Below are 21,078 nucleotides of genomic sequence, written 5' to 3'. Positions count from 1 at the left end.
CTTTAAAAATAAGAGAGAGAGAGGGTGTGTGAGAGCTATGGATCATGGGCTAATCCAAACCGTTCACTTGATTGGGCCACATTGTAGATCAATTGCGCCCCCTAAATTCTCTTCATAGAACGATCCAAACCGTTCAAATGAGGGGTAATGACAAAGTAATTGTGGCCCACTAAAAAAAACCATTTTCGTGGGCTGATTAGAACCACCCAATTCATGTGCCACAATGCAAATTAGTTTTATGTGAATCGATGCTATACGAGGATCTTAACCGTTGGTTGCATCCCACACTTGGATTCGGCTAAGAATTTTTCCAAACTTTAAATTTTCTTTGAAATTTCTTTTCCTTAGCTTCATTTTCTGTGAAATTCGAGAATATCCCTGAAACACCAAAAACACAGAAAATACCTTAGTAGTACCGCTTTAAATGATAAAATATGCATGTTTTCTATCACTACTATTCACACATAAATGTGTTCATCAAATTCCCCCATACTTGAACTTTGCTTGTCCTCAAGCAAACAAAAAGAAAAACTAAAACAAACACAAAAACTAAATAAAAAATAAAATCCTAACTCACTTTCGTAAGAATCACGATTGCACTTAGCACGTGCAACAAGCCTTTAAACCCCTAGGTTACCCTAGTGGACGAGTTGAGTCTCGTGAGTGTTTGCAGTGAATATACACACAAAATTCTAAAAATAAACTTTTCTTTCCAAATCTCACTATAGAGTAAAGCCAAAAAAAAAAATTTCAATCCTTTTTCTTTGATAAATTGCTCAAAATGGAAGAACAAGAATACCCCCATACTTAAACTTTGCATCCTATCCCAAGTTGGAAAAATTAGAAAAATATTTTAATCAAGGAATCCTCTTTTGAATTTGTCATACTTTGCTCCCTTAAACTTGCCTCTAATGTAATCGTACCATAAAAGAAATTTGATTCGGAAACTTCGTAGAAAACTTACAAATTTATATGGTCCACCATACTTCCAACTTTTCCCATAGTTTCTAAGAATAGAACTCTTTTTTTTTTTGTAATCCTCTACTGCTTTTGGCGTGAATGACATGCAGGGCATGCACCAGACACCCAGGCTACTAAGCAGTGTCCGACTAATCTTTGATTTGCATATATCATAGACATTGATGCATATGAGTTCAAGTTTTACCTTTGATTACGTGCAATGCTTTGATTTATTAAGCTTTCTAATTGACCCATGTATGGAGTTTTCAGTCAGTTGCTCTCAAGCCAGTTGGCTTTAAGGAACTAGGCATAAAAACCCTTCAGACTTAATAGCTCAAGTCAACAAGGCTACAAATCAAAACTATAATCAAGAAGCAAACTTTCTAAAAATCATTCATTCTTTCTTTGTTTCAACCTTTCTTTCCTTTTTATCCATACCATATAAAAAGCAAGTTTCTATTTCTATTTCTTATTCAAATCCTTTTAAAAAGAAAGATTCCAAAAGAAAACAAAACTAAGAAAGGAAAGTATTCTTTCTAATTTTTCAAATTCCAAAATTAAAATATCCACTAACTTTATTTCTTAAAATAAGAGAACAACTTTCTTTCTAAGAATACCAAGTTCTTTCTAATTTGCAAAAAATTACCAAAAATAAAAAGAAAGGAAATTTTCTAACTTTAACTATAGAAAAGATTAGAAAAGAAAGTTTCTAAAAGCTACCCCCCCCATACTTGAATCATGCAGTGTCCTCAATGCATGCAAAAATAGAAACAAGGACAATAAAGAGAAGAGAGGGGCGTACCTTGTTCTTTTAAGAGAGATTTGAATAAAGAGGCTCATGAAGATCCATGACCTCTTCTAAATTAGATCTTGGTAACTCAACAAAGGACTTCAATCTGAGTAAATGAAACTTGTCCTTCCAAGTAGAGTCCTTATTTTCTTTTAAAAAATTAATTAACTCTTCTTCTTGGGTCGAGTTTAAGTCCATTTTGATTCTCACAGGAGATGTGCAAGTCTTACCCAAATATGCTTTTCTTAAATTTGAATGCAAAGGCGGCAAATTTAACTGTGGGGCCTTTTTGGGTGGAGGCTTGGGAAGGGGCGGAGATAGGGATGCTCCAAATTCTATTTGTTGGATGCTAAGGTCATCAGAAAAGGAGTCCCCTATATCTCTTGCATTCTCCAAGCCTTCTTCATCTAGAGCTTCTTCAAGTCCTGCATTCAAAATATTTTCACAATTAGTCTCAGGAGAGGAGTGCAACATATTAATTTCTTCTTGTAAATTAGGTTGCTTACCTAATCTAAAAACATTAAAGTCCATGGAAGCATTCCCAAAAGTTAATTTCATTAAACCATTTCTACAATCAATTAAGGCGTTGCTAGTAGCAAGGAAAGGCCTACCCAGAATTATAGGAATTTGATCCTTGATATTAGCAACGGGCTCAGTTTCTAGCACAATGAAATCTACAGGAAATAAGAACTCTCCTACTTTAACTAGGACATCTTCAACCATCCCTTTCGGTTTCTTCACTGATCTATCCGCCAACTGAAGAGTGACGGTGGTGGGTTTGAGTTCTCCTAATCCTAATTGTTTAAAAACAGAAAGAGGTAGTAAATTCACACTGGCCCCTAAATCTAAAAGAGCATGATTAATATGAGTATTTCCAATAGTGCATGCAATGGTAGGACATCCCGGATCCTTGTACTTAGCCACCATCTGTTGAGACAAGATGGAACTAATGTTTGCAGCCAAGAATGCCTTCTTGGGTACATTAGACTTGCGCTTTTGTGTGCACAAGTCTTTTAAAACTTTGGCATAAGTCGGGACTTCGGAAATCGCATCTAACAATGGAATATTAATTTGCACTTGTTTAAACATATTTAAAATTTTCTCCGTAGCAGTCACCTTTTTATTATTAGCAAGTCTCCTTGGAAAAGGAGCTTTAGGCACATACTCCTTTTCAGGTGGAGAAACTGCCTGCTCTATACTTACCTGTTCGGGCTCTTCTTCTGAACCAATGGAGGATGACTCTTTACTTACCTTAATTGGAGATTCTTGAGCATCTTTAGAAGGTTCGGATCTGCCCTCCTCCCTTTGATATTCTCTGCCACTCCTTAAAGCAAATACAGCATTGCAGTGATCGGAGGGCTCCTGCTGCGGCAAGTTTGGTTGCATGGCATTCAACTGATTTACCTGTGGTTGTTGATTCCCATTCATGGCCACATTCCTTGGATTAGGAACTGGTTGACTTGGCATCTTCCCCTTTTCCCTTTCATGCAAGGCCATGGCAAGTTGGGAGATTTGTTTCTCCATATTGTGTTGGCTTGTCATGAAAGTGCTAGTGAGAAGTTCTATGCTCTTTTCTAAGGAAGCTATGCGTGCCGACTCCCCTTGTTTTGGAAAACCCGGTGGCTGATTTGAAACATTATTTAAAATGGGATGTTCAAAAGTAGGAGGAGGAGGGGTTAGGGGTGGTCGAACATGCATAGAAGGGAAGGTGGGTCTAGGTTGGCCAAATTGGCCTTGACCTTGGAAATTTGATGGCCCTCCTTGATAATTCCCTTGATTCCAAGAAAAGTTGGGATGATTCCTCCATCCCGGATTATATGTGCTACTATATGGATTATTTAAAAACATGGCACTTGCATTTTCATTAGAATTACCAAATTTAGCAAGAGTTGGGCACTCATCCATGACATGGTCCGTGGCTTGACACCAATTGCACATAGGAACACTATGTGCAATTTGATGGACCTGTGAAGGTCCTTTGACAACTATTGCTTCTAGCCTTTTGATTAGGCTATCAAGATGGGCCTCCTTAGCCACGGCACCCTCTATTAGAAATCCCTTACCTGTGTTGGCTCTCTCACCTTCTTGAGTGGATTCCCACTCTCTTGTTTTTTCCGCCAAATCAAGTAAGAAGTTCCATGCCGCGGCCTCATCTGTGAAAGATGTAAAACCGTTAGGACACATGGACTCAAGAAGTTGCTTTGTTTGGTAATCTATGCCCTCATAAATAATTTGGCATAAATGCCACACATCAATTCCATGGTGAGGACACTCTTGGAGTAGGTCCTTGAACCTCTCCATAAACTTAGAAAATGACTCTAATGGCTTTTGTTTGAATTGTAAAATATCATTCCTAAGCTTATTAGTTTTATGTAATGGAAAAAAAAATTTTAGGAAAGCGACGGCAAACTCCTCCCAAGTGGTGATGGAGTTCGTTGGTAAGCCATAGAGCCACTTTTTAGCTCCCTCCTTGAGTGAAAACGTAATAAACCGCAACTTTACCGCATCATCGGTAAGTTGTTGCATCTTAATTAAAGCACATACATCTTCAAACTCACGCAAAAATAAATAAGCATCCTCCGAAGGGAGGCCATGAAAATGAGGAAGCAAAGAAATAAATTGCGATTTTAGCTCAAAATTATTGCCCTGCGCAACCGGCAATCTAATGCAAGAAGGTTGCGCGGTTCGGGCCGGATAGAAGCGATCGCGTAAACTCTTTGGCGGCTCTTGTTCTTCTGCCATGGCTACTTGATTTGGATTTGGTTCGATGTCTTCCTCCGTCTCTAACTGGTTTGCTCTTTCTAGTCGATTGGCCGAGTTCCGCACCCAACCTTCACTCATAAACACAGGAAAACCAAGTAAGAGAGATGGATAGCCAAGAAACCAAAAAATATAACTAAAATAAAAATAACTACTAATCTAACACTTTGAATAATTAAGATTCTAATGCAACTCTCTTCCCCGGCAGCGGCGCCAAAAACTTGATTGAGAAATTAAATAACCGCAAGTGCACGGATCGTGTAAATACGGGTCGAACTCAGTGAAGAGAAATCTAGTTGTCAATCCTATTCTTGTACCGATTAGAATACTAGCTATGATATAATATTGCCTGGAATGGACTCAGGATTTCCGTGAACTTAGACCTCGGAGTCAACACTATAAATAAGCGTATATTCTATTCAATCTAAGAATCAAATTTAACTAAGATCTTTTTGATTTAAAATCCTAATTTAGGCAAAGTGTACCAAATTTTAATGATCTCTATTAACTACTTATCCAATTTAATTAGAAAACTAAATTCTAAGGGCTTAAGTAAATTGGAAAATTGCAAAAGTAATTTGGAATAGTGTAAAAACCTTAATTCAATATAAAAGATTACTTAGGGTTAGAATCCACCATGGGTTTGGAATTATATTATTAATCAAACCAATTTCTGTATTGGATAGTGTATTTGATAAATTTAGTCTATGGGGAATAAGATCTATTGATGTCATTGCCCATGAGTGTTTTATCAAATATACTACTCAATTTAAAGATATTATATAAGAAATTTTATTTATTTATCGGCAATCACTTATACGACTGGGGAAAGCCAGTGGCATACGTGATTGGGATCCAACAAATACAAATCCTTACATAAGTTGTTATATAAGCCAATGGTTTTAATTACTTCTCATTCTCCTTCCCCATGGCTTCATCTAAACCCTAAGTATAGTGGGTTTAGCTACTCATGGAGAAGGCTAAAGAAACAAAAATAAAGGGGATAGAGAAGGGAAGAAGTGCCATATAAGAACTTTAAAAAGAAAAATAACACAAGTACTCTCTTTAATATTAAACTTCAAAACAAAAGTACATCGAATTATAACTTGGAATTGAACTTGAAAATAAAGAACACAAGTAAAGTAAACTTAGTCTTTTTTCTCCTCCGAACAATGGTTGAATCCTTGATCGCCCTCCTTCAAGCCTTGGTATTGCCTTTGACTAGGATCTCGGACGGTTGGATCGTTCCTTGATTGAGAGAAAGAAAAGAAAAAGAGCTTGAAAAGAGAGCAAGAAAAAATAAGAGAGAGTAGAACATGGGAGAGCAAGAGAACTTGAGAAACAAGAGGGCATAGGGAGAGGAATGAGACGAAAAAATTCAAGAGAGAGCCTTGGATCGGTTGTGTTGTTCTTTTTAAAGAGTAAAGAAATTCTAAACACATGACTTGCTTGCCTTGGAAAGGAGAGTTGCCAATTTTATTTTTACCCCACCTAGAGAGAGAGAGTGTGACCCATGAAATTTGGAAGGTTCCAAATGTTACTGCCGATTGCTCTTGCAAAAGAAACTTCAATGTACTTTTTAGCCCTGCTATAAATGTCCATATTAATGTCTTCTTGCAGCAATAGAAACGTACCAATTTTTCCCATCTTGACTTTACACAATCAGCCAAAAAGAATAAAATAGTAATTCACTCTTGTTACAGCAATATCCTTGAGAATGGCATTGAACCAGAATTTCGTTCTTCAATTTGGCCTAGTTTGAGAAAATTTCCAATCATAGTGGCTCCACAGATCATCCAAATCATCCATTTAAAAACCTATTGTATAAGTAAAGCATGGACATACGATCTAGGAATATTGCCTACTCCACACTTGCTTTTCGTAAAAGCCATGTTTCCAATTCAATAAAGTGAACCGAGACTTGCTTTTTATAATGGTATGTGGACAAACTTTCCACTTATAAGAAATATGCCCACATTGCTATATTCCAATAAAACCAGTGAAGTGTCTCCTTATTTTGGTAATTGCCATTCCTAAATTCCTACTTGCATACGTCACAAAATAATTGGGCTCACTATAGAATATTGGTTAGATCTGCAAATTCTATACATGGTGGGTTTCTAACTTTCATGGCCGAATTATGCAAATAGTATAAGAGGGCCCACAATACTTGAGGCGCATATTATGGCATCCCAAATTCGTTTTCATATAATGATCCAGATCATTCATTTTGTTAGCTACTCATGGGCCCCACTTTAAAAATAAGAGAGAGAGAGGGTGTGTGAGAGCTATGGATCATGGGCTAATCCAAACCGTTCACTTGATTGGGCCACATTGTAGATCAATTGCGCCCCCTAAATTCTCTTCATAGAACGATCCAAACCGTTCAAATGAGGGGTAATGACAAAGTAATTGTGGCCCACTAAAAAAAACCATTTTCGTGGGCTGATTAGAACCACCCAATTCATGTGCCACAATGCAAATTAGTTTTATGTGAATCGATGCTATACGAGGATCTTAACCGTTGGTTGCATCCCACACTTGGATTCGGCTAAGAATTTTTCCAAACTTTAAATTTTCTTTGAAATTTCTTTTCCTTAGCTTCATTTTCTGTGAAATTCGAGAATATCCCTGAAACACCAAAAACACAGAAAATACCTTAGTAGTACCGCTTTAAATGATAAAATATGCATGTTTTCTATCACTACTATTCACACATAAATGTGTTCATCACTTTGCTCGTTTGAGATTTTAGATTCATTTTCTCTGTTCTTGGGACACTTCTTTACGTGTTATGGTTTGTCTCTTTGAGACGCTAGTTGCTTGTTCGGGGTTTTCCCTTTAGCTTTAGGGCTTTGCCCTAATTTGTGGTTGTACTTGCGTGTTTCCTTTAAGAGTGAAAACATCTAAAGATCCAAAAGCATTGGAATATTTTAAAATCCAAAAACATTAGAAATTTGAAACTCAAAAACATTTGAAAACTTTAAAAATATCAAAAACATTTGAAAAATATTAAAACCCTTAAATCATTTAGAGAAGTTAAGTTTTCGTGAGCGTAGTTAGGAAATTTGATTTCGAACTACGTTGGCTTGATCCTCTTCCACGAGGTACGTAGTGCAGCTTGGGATTTATATCCCAAGTCCAACCAAACTTTTGTAAATAGTATTTTAAATCTTTTTGAATAAGCAACCTTTAAAACCTTGTTTTCAAAAGATCTTCCTCTAGAGTTAGGAGTTTCTCCTAGATAGAGAGTTTTAGAGTTAGGAGTTTCTTTTGATAGGGTGTTTTGATTGTTTGTTTGTTGTGTGCTTGTTTTAAAGTTAGGGGTCTATTCTAAAGTTATAGGAACGCCTCCGTCCGGTCAGTCGGCAATCCACATCGCCGATTGATGACTAGAATAGGATACGTTAGTCCACCCTTTGTTTTTCTTAGGAAACGCTGCCTAGTTACACATAGGTTGTAGGAACCACATGCATTAGCTTAGGGCTAACCTGCATTTAGTTAGGGTATATAGGGTGTCCTAAAATCTGCAATTCACTGGAATTTAAATAATCGCGCAAGAAGTTTTAATAACTAGTCCGGTCTTTTAGATCGAGTCTAGGATAGAGGTCTATGTGTCTTAGGCATCATAGCTTAGAATAAGCGTGAAGAACTACGTTGCCTTAATTCTCGTGGAGGCGGGGATACGTAGGCTTCTTTGGATGAACATCAGACCATTCAAGGACTCGGGCTAAATCGTTTAGAGTCTTAGGATTTGTTGTGTTGTTATATTGTATATTTTGTTGTGTTTTCTTACTTTCTTGTGCAGACCCTATACCTGTAGCTGTAGTTGTAGCATGCATGTGTTTGTCCACCAGAACTTAGACACCAGTTAGGTATGTCACTCATAACCTAATTGTGATTAGGCGACACATATTTTATTTTGTTTTGTATGTGCTTATTATTTCATCCCCTGGTCATGCATGATTAGGTAGACGTCTTCCCGGGTTATTTTGTTCCCATTTCACATGATTTTATCAAACATTCTTTGGAGTTAATGAAAATGGCATAAGAGACCAAGTGCTTGCACTCGGACGAATTGGGGGTGCTCTTCGGACCTTCTCCATTCGTAACCAGGCACGAGCCCATATATATTTCTGGTTATCCATTGCACAGACGATTTGATTTTGGGGTTCCATGGCCTATCCATGGATGGCGACTCTGAGTTATTTTAGGTACATCTTGGTTTGAGGATTTATCCTTGGATCAAGAGGTATCTAGTTTGTATCGCCACTCGTGCTATGCTATGAGGGTGGCACTGTTTCGAGAGTTCCTTGGCGGAGCTCTCTTTTCACGTGGATGATCCTAGAGGTCGCTGGGGGCTCGTCCTCTACCTCTCTTTCGGATCGGGGTCCACAGCTTCACGTCCATATTCTTTTAAGCTTTTTTTTGGGCCATGCCTCTGGTATCTATGGTAATTCCTCACGCTCCTTAGAGGGTAATTCATTTCCGATTCGTATTTTATGAGTTAAAGGTTTAGTGCTAATGTTTATCATTTCAATTTTCTCTTTGAAAGGCTGAGATTGGCGCTCCTCCACTTGTTTAATTATTTGTTGTAACTCAAGTGGAGTTTCATCGACCTCTTCATCCTAATTTGAGAATGGAGTCTCATTTTCATTTATTAAGGTCAGAAGCAATCACTGAAACATTATTGGAAAGTAAATTTCATGGAATAATAATAATAAACTACATATGATGACCTATCCTGATCATGCTCAGGATTCACAATTTTGGACCTGAAAATAAATACAGAAAAAGACTCACCCGGACTAGGCGTTGACTCTATAACCTTGTAAGACTAGACTCAATTTCTGAAATAACATATTGACTGACTCAACACAAAATAGTAAATGACTGAAACTTTAACTTTAAATGCTGCAATGGTCTGGCTTTGGAGGCTCGGCAAACACTGGCTCATGACTGGTACTTTCAACCCCCTTTTTCACTGCAACTGGACCTGTGCTTCTTTGAACCCTGGTTGTCTTAAGCATTGGCCGGTGGTGGTACTGCATGAGTCGGCACAGGATTATTGATGACGTTCGGCCTCTGTTAGAATGCTAATTTTTTCTCATCAATCAACTTCTTGATCACATACTTCAAGGCTATGCATCGATCAGTGATGTGGCCCGTGCCCTGGTGATAATCACAGTGCTCATGTGCCTTCCAACTTCGGGGTAAATGATTGTGAGGTGGTCTAATGGGAGGTAAAATGATGTGACATGAGGCTAAACATTCTTGTAGGATTTTAGAAGGTAGAACAGGTGGAGGATCAAAATTCTTCCTTGGTTCCTGCTGGGGTGCGACCATGGGTTGATCCATCCATGACCATGGGGTTCTGAGGTCTTAGTGGTTGAGGATTGGCACAAGAGACATTGCCAACCTCTTTGACCTGTGCGGGTGCAGGCTTCTTAAAATCCCAAATATTAGGATTGCTTCGGTTATACACCCCTTATGACATTGCTTTTTTAATTTGTCAGCATTAATGAGGTACTCGAAGTCCGGATAGTACTGGAGAGACATGTAATAATAGAGCTGAGGGGACAGGTTTTTGAGTAACATCTGAACTTGCTCTTTCTCAGTGGGACGGTCAATCATCTGTGCTGCCAACCCCCTCCATCTTTTCACAAATATCAAGAATGACTCCCTTGAATCTTGTTTGGTCTTTTTCATGTATTTCTTAGTGATCACTACCCCATCATCATACTTGAATTGCTTCACAAACTGTTCAGCAATGTCTTTCCATGTCCTACAGCGGGTCTTGTCCAATCCCAAAAACCACCTTCTGGCAACCTTAGTTAAAGAGATTGGGAAAAGCTGAGCCATTTGTTCAGGAGATAAGTTCTCAGGTTGGCACATGATAGTGAACATCTAGAGATAGAAAGTAGGGCACCCCGAGCCATCATACTTATCAAAGTCTGGCATTTGAAAATTCTTAGGGAGATGAATTTCTGGGAAGAGTGTGAGATCATTTAAGCTAAATGTCCCTTGCTCGTGAATCTGTATGTTGTCAACCTTCTTAGTTAGCTGCTCTAATTTTTCCAGGACTGACTTATCAACTGGCATTGGGCCTGGGTTGCAGTTCTCTTCACCATATTATTCTTCATTAGTAACATCAAATGGGCCTTGAGGAATGGGAATCACCATAGGCTTAGGAGGAGGCTCTGACATGGTAGGGTTCATGGGTTCTTTGCCCTTTGAAGGTGAAGGAAATGATGAACCAAACTTCTCGGCGAATTGGGCTTTAAGAAATTGATTATCTTCTTTGATTTCTCTCATTTGCTCGAGGAGTGCAGCCATCTTAACTTCAAGGTTATTGGTCTGAGGGTTCTCAACGTGTTCCACCGTGGGTGTAGATGGAGATGATGGAGAAGCTTCCGAAGGAGATGGGGGAGGTGACTTCCTGACCAGACGAGAGTCTACTCGAACCCAAGTCGCTTGAGGGTGATCAATGGTGAATACTCCTGACATGGAAACAATAAACACAAGGTATAAGATTGAGATTCAGCATATATTTCTTCTCAATGATTAGAGATGACTGTGGCCTTTGTAAGCAATGGGATGATAGAATGAATCCTGAAATGAGCAAGGTATGACAATGGCGACATGATGAGTAAAGGGGAATGCCCTTAGTCTAAGGACTACGAAAATGAACACTTGGTTAATAAGAGAGAATATTTGAATAATGCCCCTAGTGCAAAGGAACATGGTCCTAGACTAGGAATGCAATGAGCTCAAACTCGGGTGTCATGGAATGGACTTGACTAGAATGAGTCAAATGAGTTTTTTAAATGCAGCCTTAGGTATGAGAAACTAATGGATAGACAATTGAGAGGAAATGACAACTGTGACAATGATCCGAACAAAGACTGACGAGATTGAGGCTAGATAATGATGATCTAGAGGCTAATGGACCTATGAAACGGACTTTCTAAACTTCAAGATGATGAAGATGAAACCTATGGAAGCTACGGGGTCAGAGGAATATGGAGATAGAATCACCGTTCTTGGTGGATGAATCATAGATGAAGAATGATACATTCGAGATGGGGTCATACATGAGGGATAATCTAAGAAGATAACCTATGAGATCTTGGGGAAAGATAAGATTTATATCCTAATCTCAAAGGGAAATTTTTTAATCTTCTTACATTTTCTCAAGTGTTACCTAAAGACATCAGGTCCTAATCCTGGTCTAGTGGAGTGGAGAGAGGATCTCGACTCATGACTAGTTTGTGTACCTAAAATTGATCGTAGCCATTGGAAGATGGACTACGGCCTAATCTAGACACAAATGGGTAGGATATCCTAATCTAGGCTCACACACATGTTCGTATTATATGCAAGTGTGGGATAATTTAAGGGTAAGGCCAAGAGTTCCCTTAGCGCGAATTCGTGTTCGATATACTCTATCGGTGTCCAGAGTAGCAGTACGTGAACCAATGGATCCGTTTACTCACCATAAAGGTAATGGGCTAAGAGTGAAATGCTTCTCTAACACAGAGGCACCGGGTAATGACCTCCCAATCAACCATGCTAGATAACACTCCGGGTTCCTAAATAGAACGTGTGTATAAGTGAGATGCAAGGGTTTGGATGCAAGTGATGTAAGTGTGTGCGATATGTTTTCGCAATCTATGATGCCTTCAGGTTTTGTTAGATTTAGTTTGCAGTATAGTGTGATACAAAACAGAGCAAAACAGATAAACTAATCTATCAAGCATATAAGATAGAGTTTTTATTAGCCAATTAAACTAAATTCAAATGAGTTATCTTTTGAAATTTTAATGAAGTTAGGTGGTCCCTAGCAGAGTCGACAGTCTGTGGGACCCGATCCCGCGAGGGGGGCGCGACTCACCTCCCTCTTGATCTCTCGTACCCACGCGAATGGCATATGCTTTTGATTATTGATATAAATCATCTTTTCCGTGAACTTGGCACCGAGCGTGCCAAATGAAAACAAGAAATTTAAAATTTTAGACGCTTGATTTTGAACTTAGTGAAGTTTCAAAGTTTGGGACGGGATCTATCCTATCTTAGAGAAATTCGGGTTTTGATTCGGGTCATTTGGGATGGGTTTTAAGATTTAGAGTACCGACCTGTTGTGGCGAGCTTTGCTTCAAAGTACAACGTCGGGGCAATTTTTTTTATTTAGGCAGCAGCGTGCTATTTTAGCGGCGTAGAATTTTGTTGCGTTGCTTTATGCAAGTTCCAACGTGCAAATGACTGTGCGCTTCGGCAAGGATGTTATCCGGCAAAGGTGATGTTCACTAGCTACTTTGAATGTCAAATGCTACAGTACAATCAAGAAGTTATTCTCTATAAAATCTATACTTGGTTAGGTGATGGAAATAAGGCAAACAGACTTATTTTTTGCAAATGGTATTTAGAACATGAGTAATGAGAAATGCATAGATTCAATAGTGCATACAAGTACATGCGTATGTGCAGTTGCAATAAAATCAATTGGGACTTGAATGATTTAAGTGTATTTAATTAAAAGGAGGAAGACAGTTCAGTCCAGAGCATATAAATGAGACAGTTCAACCAAGCTTTGAAGACGAATAGTTATAAGCAATAGGTTGAAGTTCAATAGAATGGTAAAAATATGCGGTGTAAGTACTGAAATATGCTTCAGTGATGCTAAGTGACAAGGCGTTTAAAACCTGAAAATGTTTTGTTTATGTAACTGATGTTAATGCCTGCTAATGTAACATGCAATTCATAAATGAAAGACTCGTATATATAAGAAAAACAAAGCTTGGATAAAATTATGACTTTGGGCTAAAGAAATGAAATCGATTGATGGGTATAATCTGACAGTGCAAATGGTGAAAGGAATTCAATTCCTTTATGTGGACTATAGTATTAAGTATTAACCCAAAATTCAGCAATACATAATAAGGACTGATTCTCAGTAGGTGTAAGCAAATATGGATGGAATTTATAAGTGATAGTGTCTGTCAAATGAAAATTCTTTTTTTTTTAAGGGGTCAAAGTAGAGGTAAATAAATATTCCTCTGGGGTACACAATTTCTCTCAAATACAAGTGATTATAAACAAAACCTTGTGTTACAAATATATGAAAAAAACAAAACTGGTTTAGAAGTGAATGTGAGAGGAAATTTGTTGCGAGTTACAAGGCGAGGGACCTTTGAGATTAAAATTCAATTTATAACCAATAGGTCAAGTAAATTTGCAAGCATATAACTGGGCAGAATATATGGTAATATGGTTTTTCGAAATCAGAGTTAGCACCAATACAACTGATTGGTAAAACTTTCTGACAAGGACCTTTAGAAAAGAATCATGTGTCTTCTTGTAAAATTAAAGACAATACAAGTGAAGAACAGAAATCATACAAAACAGAACAAGTATAAGGAAGAATGTCTAATGAAGAGAATGAGTTTAGGCCTTCCCCTCTTGTAGACTTCGAGTTGCCAATGAACTGATGAAGTCGAAAGGAGAAGAAGATGGTGGTGTGTCTGAAGGGATGTTTGAAGACCTTGGAGGCGAAGTCCAAGTCGCTGCCCATTGTAAGTAGTGAAAAATAAAAAATAATAAAAGGGAAGCTGTAGAAAATATAAGAAGAGAGCTTGAAAAGGAGAGAATAGAGAGCTTGATTGCTTGTGAGCTTGTAGGGAGCTTGTGCTCTTGAAATTTTTGTGCTCTTGAAGGGTTGTGAGGGGTCTATTTATAGGTGAAAATGGGAGAAAAATGCTATTTTTAAGGTTTCAATCAAGGGTTTTTGAAATATGATTTGATTGGATTTTGGGCCAATCTTTTCAAATGAAATCTTTGTAAAACAGATTGATAGAGGGATATTTGTGTTGTAATGGGAGGTTAGGGTGGAGATTAGGGATTTCAAATCACTTTGGGTTATTTGAGAAGATTTTGAAGAGGGAAAAATTAGATTTTTTTTTGTAAAAATATGAATCTAGGGAAAGATTTTGCCTTTATCACGTGGATTTGGCCGTTTAGGGAAGATTTTGGTGGGGAAATGGAATATTTTTGGGCTGGTTTTCCATTTTGAGGAAAGAAGATGAAAATCTCATTTTTAAGTGCTTGATGGCATGGAAATGTAAATTCGAATGGTTTTTTGGGTTTTTGCATATTGAAAGAGAAGGGGGCATGGGCTGTAAATAATGACAAAAATGAGGGTATTTTTTGTGATTTCTAAAGAAATAGATTTGTAAAAATCACGTGCTTACAAAAATAAACACACTATCATGTACCTATACAAGAAAATCATAACAACCAACAGACCACAAGCCCTAAAACCCTAAGAAAATGTGCCACAGTATGATCTGGACCTGGATGGCCGTCCTAGCTGCCTACATATCCAAGACTCTTTTTGGAATCAAAATCAACATAATTCGGTAGCAGATTCTAAGCTACGATGCTTATTGTCCCTAGAACCACTAAACTAGACTTGACCAACTAGACTTTGACTAGTGATTAAAGCTTATTGAATGCGATTAGTTAAATTGAAGTGGATTGTAGATTTTAGGACACCTTATATGCCCTAAACTAAATGCAAGTTATCCTGGAATAATGTAGGTGGGCCCTACATCCTATGTGCAACTAGGCTTTACCCTAAGGAAGAGATTGGCTATCTAAGTGAATCTTATTCTAGCCATCAGTTGACGATATGTACAACTGACCACACAGAGGCTCCTGACTCTATGACTCTCATATCCATCTAGGAAATACTCCTAACTCTAGGACTCACTATACATTTCGGACAAACTCCTATGCTAAAGGAAGATCTTTTTAAAAAAAGTTTGTAAAGTTTTGTTTAAATGATTTTTTTTTTAAAGTTTGACTTTACTTGGGATGATGATCCCAAGCTGCCTACGTACCTCATGAAAGATGATCAAGCCAATGTAGCTCGGAAACAGCTTTTCCAAAATACTTTTCTAGTGTTTTTTAGCTTTTTATGTCTTTTATGGAATTTCCTAATATTTGTCTTTTAAATTTCTGTCGTTTTTTAATTTTCATGTGTTTCACCCTTTCAGTTAAAGGGAACCTATATGACCACATCCCGTGATCCATAGCCTGGCGGAGTGTCAACACTAAATGATAGAATTCTTAGAGCTAAAGGGTATCCCTAAACTAGTGAACTAGTGTCCCAAGGCAAATGATATGATCCCAAGATGGTAAACTCTAACTAGACGGAGCAAGTCTCTAAAGAAGAGGAAACTATGTCTAAACTAAAGGGCAAACTCCTATCTAAAGGGTTGACTCTTAAACTAAGGACAGACTCCTAAACTATGACCCTAACAAAGAATGCTAATGAGACAGCACGTCTCCTAAAAGGAAAGGAAACCACTAAGGCAAATGAGACAAAGCATGTCTCCTATGGAAAAGCAAGCAGGGCTAATGAGACAAAGCATGTCTCTAAGGGAAGGAAAAACAATCAAGGCTAATGAGACAATGTCGGTCTCCTAAATGAAGGTGAAACAACTACCGTTAATGAGACAGTGTATGTCTCCTATAGGGGGCTCCAAGTAACCTTATCATTGCCCTAGCAATGATAAATACGTATAGGATATCCTAAAAGACTCAGTTAGTCTTTAACCTAGTAGGGGTGCTCTACTTGAGACTCGGATAGTCTCCTAAAGGGAGGCTAGCTGCTGAGACAAAGCTTGTCTCCCAAAGGTGTGACTTTTTAAATGAGACAAAGCCTGTCTCCTAAAGAGGTGACTACCTAATGAGACAAAGAATGTCTCCTAAAAGGGGAGGCTCTGGATAGCTCCATCATAGCTACTACAATGATGGAGAATCAAATGTCTAAAGATATCTAAAAGACTAAGCAAGTCTTCTAAATGAGAGAAGGAAAATACTACTAGGACTTAGTAAGTCCCCTAAGGATGGGCTCTAGATGGCTCTTTCATTGCCCACAATATAACCTTATCGATATCTTAAAAAACCATTCTTGTACCTGATGAGGATCAATTATTCCATTAGAACGACCAATACAGACTAAATTCTAATATGTAATGGTTACTAATACAACTCCAAGTAATACTACATATATTCCTTTATAGCAACTTTTTATTTATATTAGCATGACCACCTAACTAAACATCAACATTTAATAGTCTACTGAAGTCATCCTTATCTAACTAATAGAATAACTCCCTTGCAAGTAGATACTAATTCAAGCAAACAATTATATGTAAACCTGGAAGTGTAGACACCCTCATTTTGCTCCGCTTTAATTAACAAAGCGGTTAGTGTTTTTCTCTCGGTCTTTTTCAGTGTTTTCCATTTCCGTGTCCGTCTCTTACATTCTCTCAATCTTTTCGATCATTTCTGCCATGTCTTGCAATTTTCAGCCAGGAGTTGAGAAGGATTATTTACAAGAATACAAACGAGAGAGAATTTAGACCTATTTGGTGGGCCCGCATTGAACATTTTGATTAAATTTGGATCAAGCAAGTGTGCCCTGCATTGTTTTTAATGGAAAACATGAGTTTTTAACTTATTTCGATCCAATAAACAAAACCGATTTCCATGGCGGGCATAGTGTATTTCGACCAATCTAGCATGGGCCCATTATTGTGAAAAATTAAAACTCAAGATGGCGGCCCAGCAATCAAATGATTTAGGGTCATCTACTAGAATGATTTGGGGGCACGGCCAATGGACATTGCAGCCCACCATCTGGACGGTTAGATCGCCCTACAAACATGATTTATGAGGTACAACATATTCACAATGTGGCCTAATCCAATAAACTATTTGGATCATCTCATGAAGATGATTTAGGGGTACGACTAGGTTACATTTCAGCTCACCATTTGGATGGCTTGGATCATCTCAAGGGAATGATTTAAAGGGGGCGCATCCTATTTAAAGCAATGGCCCGTCACTTGGATGGTTTGGATTATTCAATGAAGAGTTGTCTATGTGTGGATTTCGGCCAGTGGTGGGAGGATCATAATGTATCCAACATGTGCGGGCCCACTTATATTCCTCGCCCTGATTCAACCTTTGCAAATGGGTCCCATGTTTAAAAAAATCAAAAGTCTATTCTAATTTGTGGTTCGGCTGTTATTGGGGGCAAAATGTGAAAATTGCACACGTGGGATATGCCCCATTTAGGAGACGTTCCCAGCTTGTTTTTCTAACACTCTTTCTTATTATGAAATAGAAGGCCGATTCACTCTTGTTGGGATTCTTTCTATATCTTATGTAGGTAATAACTATCATTCAATATAGCAAATACAAGGAGAAGCTGGAGTGACCTTGCCCTCTTAGAAACAACAGTCAATTGATCGGGTAAAAGGAGGATTACAATTAGCATTATTTAGTGGGTCCATATTTCTATCTTGGAGAGATGCTAAAATGGCATTGTTGCATGGGTCAACAACTATTGCTCTTGAAGATGGAAGTTTCTTTCGTGAAGATAACTTGGATGTGCATACATCATTAAAAATGGCATGTGTTGCAATCGGTGGACATGTCGATTCCTTTTAAGATCTTTCGACATGCTGAAAAAGGACATGCCTACTATTTGCGACAATTAGCATTTACCATAAATTGTCTCACAAGCATGAAGGAAAGTCAACGTTTCTATTCTCTTTATTTTAATTGCTGAATTTTATGTAATTTCCTTTTTGGTCTTTAATGCTATTTTCCTTTATCCATTGTATGAGGAGACATCCTCTATACATTTCAAGGGATGGAATGAAACGAGGGGCCATTTTTAGGTTTTTCTCTTCGATGTGTAACTCTCTCTCTCTTTCTCACACTCTCTCTCTCTCTTCCCTCCTTGGTCGGCCCTCCCTCTCTCTTTGAGAAAAAGCACCGACCAGTTTCTCTCTCTCCATGGTGGTGAACGGTTACAATCTACACTCTATTTCACTTTCATTGGATTCCCAACTCTCTCTTGGATTTTTTAGTGGTGCTTCCATATCTCTATACACCAACATTCAACCTCGGCAGACTCTTTCGGACTCTCGTGCTCTTGGTCTCAGATCGGATCGTCACCAAAGGTAGGTATTCTATTCTCAAATTTTTCTGTATTTTTGGCATATTTTTTAATGATTTTCGGCAATCAATAGAAATACGCGTATTTAATTTAATATTGCATTGGTTGGCTTATAATTTAATATTGCATTGGTTGGCTTATAATTATGTTTTACATGGGTGTTTTACGTCCGTTCCATCTCAAAATTTAATACAATTTTCTATTAGTTAGCCTAACAGAACTATGGGATTGAACGTTAGATCTAAGGGTTTTGGAAATTTTTATGAAGTTAGAGATTTATTTGAAATTAATGGGCTAAATATTTGGAAATTGCGAAAAATAGCTATCTTAGGATGATATTTTTCTCAAAATATTATATTTTTCTCATGTTCAGCACATCAGAACAATGTTAGAAAACATATTTCAAAGTCATAATTTTCCCAAAAAACAAGTTTAAAAAATAGAAAATCCTTAAAAGACACCATTTTCAAGAGAAAAATTGGAAAATATATCGAATAAATTCAAAAATTAACATTTTCTCTAACGATTACGTATTGTTTTGGTATTTTTTGTTGATTTATCAGAAAAAGATATTTATTTACAAAATCAAATAAAATAATAAAACACCACGAAATCCGTTTTCTCATAACCAAATCTCTCATTATCATGATTTTTAATGTAAAAATCAATATAGGCAATTTCAATGTGTGTATATGTTTTGTGAACAAACGATTGTTTCTAAAATCCATCTTCTGGATTATGATACTTTCATCCATGATATGCATATTTTGAATTTTTCGGAATTATTGGACATGTTTTACTATTTTTAGTAATTTCTGTTTAAATTGGCATGAATCTTAAGAAAATTACTAAAAATAGAAAATTCAAGTAAAAAATTATGAAAATTTTCCTGTTAAACTTTAATGATATAAACATGTAACTCTATTGATTTGAACCAATTTGGATGGGATTTAATAAATAAGACAAGGAACTTTGCTAAATTGGTTAAAATACTAAAAATCATTAAAAATTGGTAAAAATCCAAAAAATTCCAGAAAATTCCAGAATATCAAAATATATTAGAATATGAATAATGTGTAAAGTTTTAAAGCGAAAATCATCTAAAATAGATTAAAAATCATCTTATCCCTAAAATTGTGATAATCCTTAGCTTGGTTAAGGACCCTTAGAGCTCTAGATTATCATGGACCTGTAGGCATTAGGGGATCTCAAAAGAACTGAAATCACTCAATTTCTAATTTGGGTTGGTCAAACCCAATGTCAGATCAATTCTGGAACCGTTGGATCTTGGACTCACCCCGTAGGAACCTTTAGAGCCCCCTTTAGGAGCACTTACGTTACATCAAGTTTTAGGTCTTAGGGAGTCCTAGAGTTAGGAGTCCGGTAAGCCTCGTTCACAGCCGGTTGCTATTGTTAGCAATTGAGCCTTAGATAGGTTTCACATAGTCAATCATCTTCCCTTATAGGACATGCCTAGTCAAACTAGGATGTCTCCTAGGTCCCTTACCTAGGTGGCGACTCTGGTCATTCTCTTTTGCGTGAAATTCAGATTTCTTTAGCGATCCCAAGTACATGGAAATGATGATTCATATCAATAATCAAAAGCACACGCCACTCGCGTGGGTACAAGAGACCTAGAGAGGGGCGGGTCGCGCACCTCTCGCAGGATCAGGTCCCACAGACTGAAGACTCCGCTGGGGCCCACCTAACTTCATTAAAATTTTAAATGATAACTTATTTAGATTTAATTTAATTGGCTCATAAAAACTCAATCTTCTATGTTTGTGTTGCTATAGATAGATTAGTTTGTATGCTTTATTTTGTATCACATTATACTGTAGATTAAATCTAACAAAACTTGAAGGCATCGTAGATTGCAAAAAATTATTACACACTTACATCACTTGCATCTGAACCCTTGCATTTCACATGCACACACGTCTTATTTAGGAACTTGGAGTGTTATCTAGCATGCTGGACTGGGAGGTCGTGACCCAATGCCTCTTGTGTTAGTGAAACATTCCACCCTTAGCCTAGCACCTTCATGGTGCGTAAACAGATCTGTTGATTCACGTACTGCTACCCGAATATCGGTAGAGTAAATCGAACACAGATTCGCACTAAGGGAACTCTTGGCCTTACTCCTAGATTACACCACACTTGCATATAGTGCAGACACATGTGTGTCACATGTATCAGCCTAGATTAGGATATCCTACCCATTTGTGCCTAGATTAGGCTGTAGTCCATCTTTCAATGGCTGCGATCGGTTTTAGGTACACGAATCAATCATGAGTCGAGATTCTCTCTCCACTCTGCTAGATTAGGATTAGGATGTGATGCCTTCAGGTAGCACCAGATAAAATGAAGAAGATTAAAAGACTTTCCCTTTGAGATTAGAATTTAAATCTCATCTTTCCCAAGATCTCATAGGCTAGCCTCTTCTTGATCTATCCTTAAAATCAATCTTGCGTGATCTCGCCAAATCATTCGATCATAAATTTTGATCTTTCTCCTAATGGTCTAGCCATAC

At 37.6% G+C, this 21,078-nt stretch overlaps 1 non-coding gene across 1 annotated transcript; it reads left to right on the top strand.

Moving 5' to 3' along the window:
• The first annotated feature begins 4,004 nt into the window (after positions 1-4,004).
• Positions 4,005-4,111, top strand: LOC143885665 (small nucleolar RNA R71). Its single transcript, XR_013253533.1, has one exon. It is a non-coding gene; the product is annotated as a small nucleolar RNA R71 (small nucleolar RNA).
• The last annotated feature ends 16,967 nt before the right edge of the window (positions 4,112-21,078 follow it).

The sequence above is a fragment of the Tasmannia lanceolata genome, unplaced genomic scaffold (genome assembly GCF_043159265.1).
Source record: "Tasmannia lanceolata isolate RefF3 unplaced genomic scaffold, GAP_Taslan_0.1 ptg000008l, whole genome shotgun sequence".
Lineage (NCBI taxonomy): Eukaryota > Viridiplantae > Streptophyta > Magnoliopsida > Canellales > Winteraceae > Tasmannia > Tasmannia lanceolata.
This window is presented reverse-complemented; position numbering and strand designations above follow the sequence as displayed.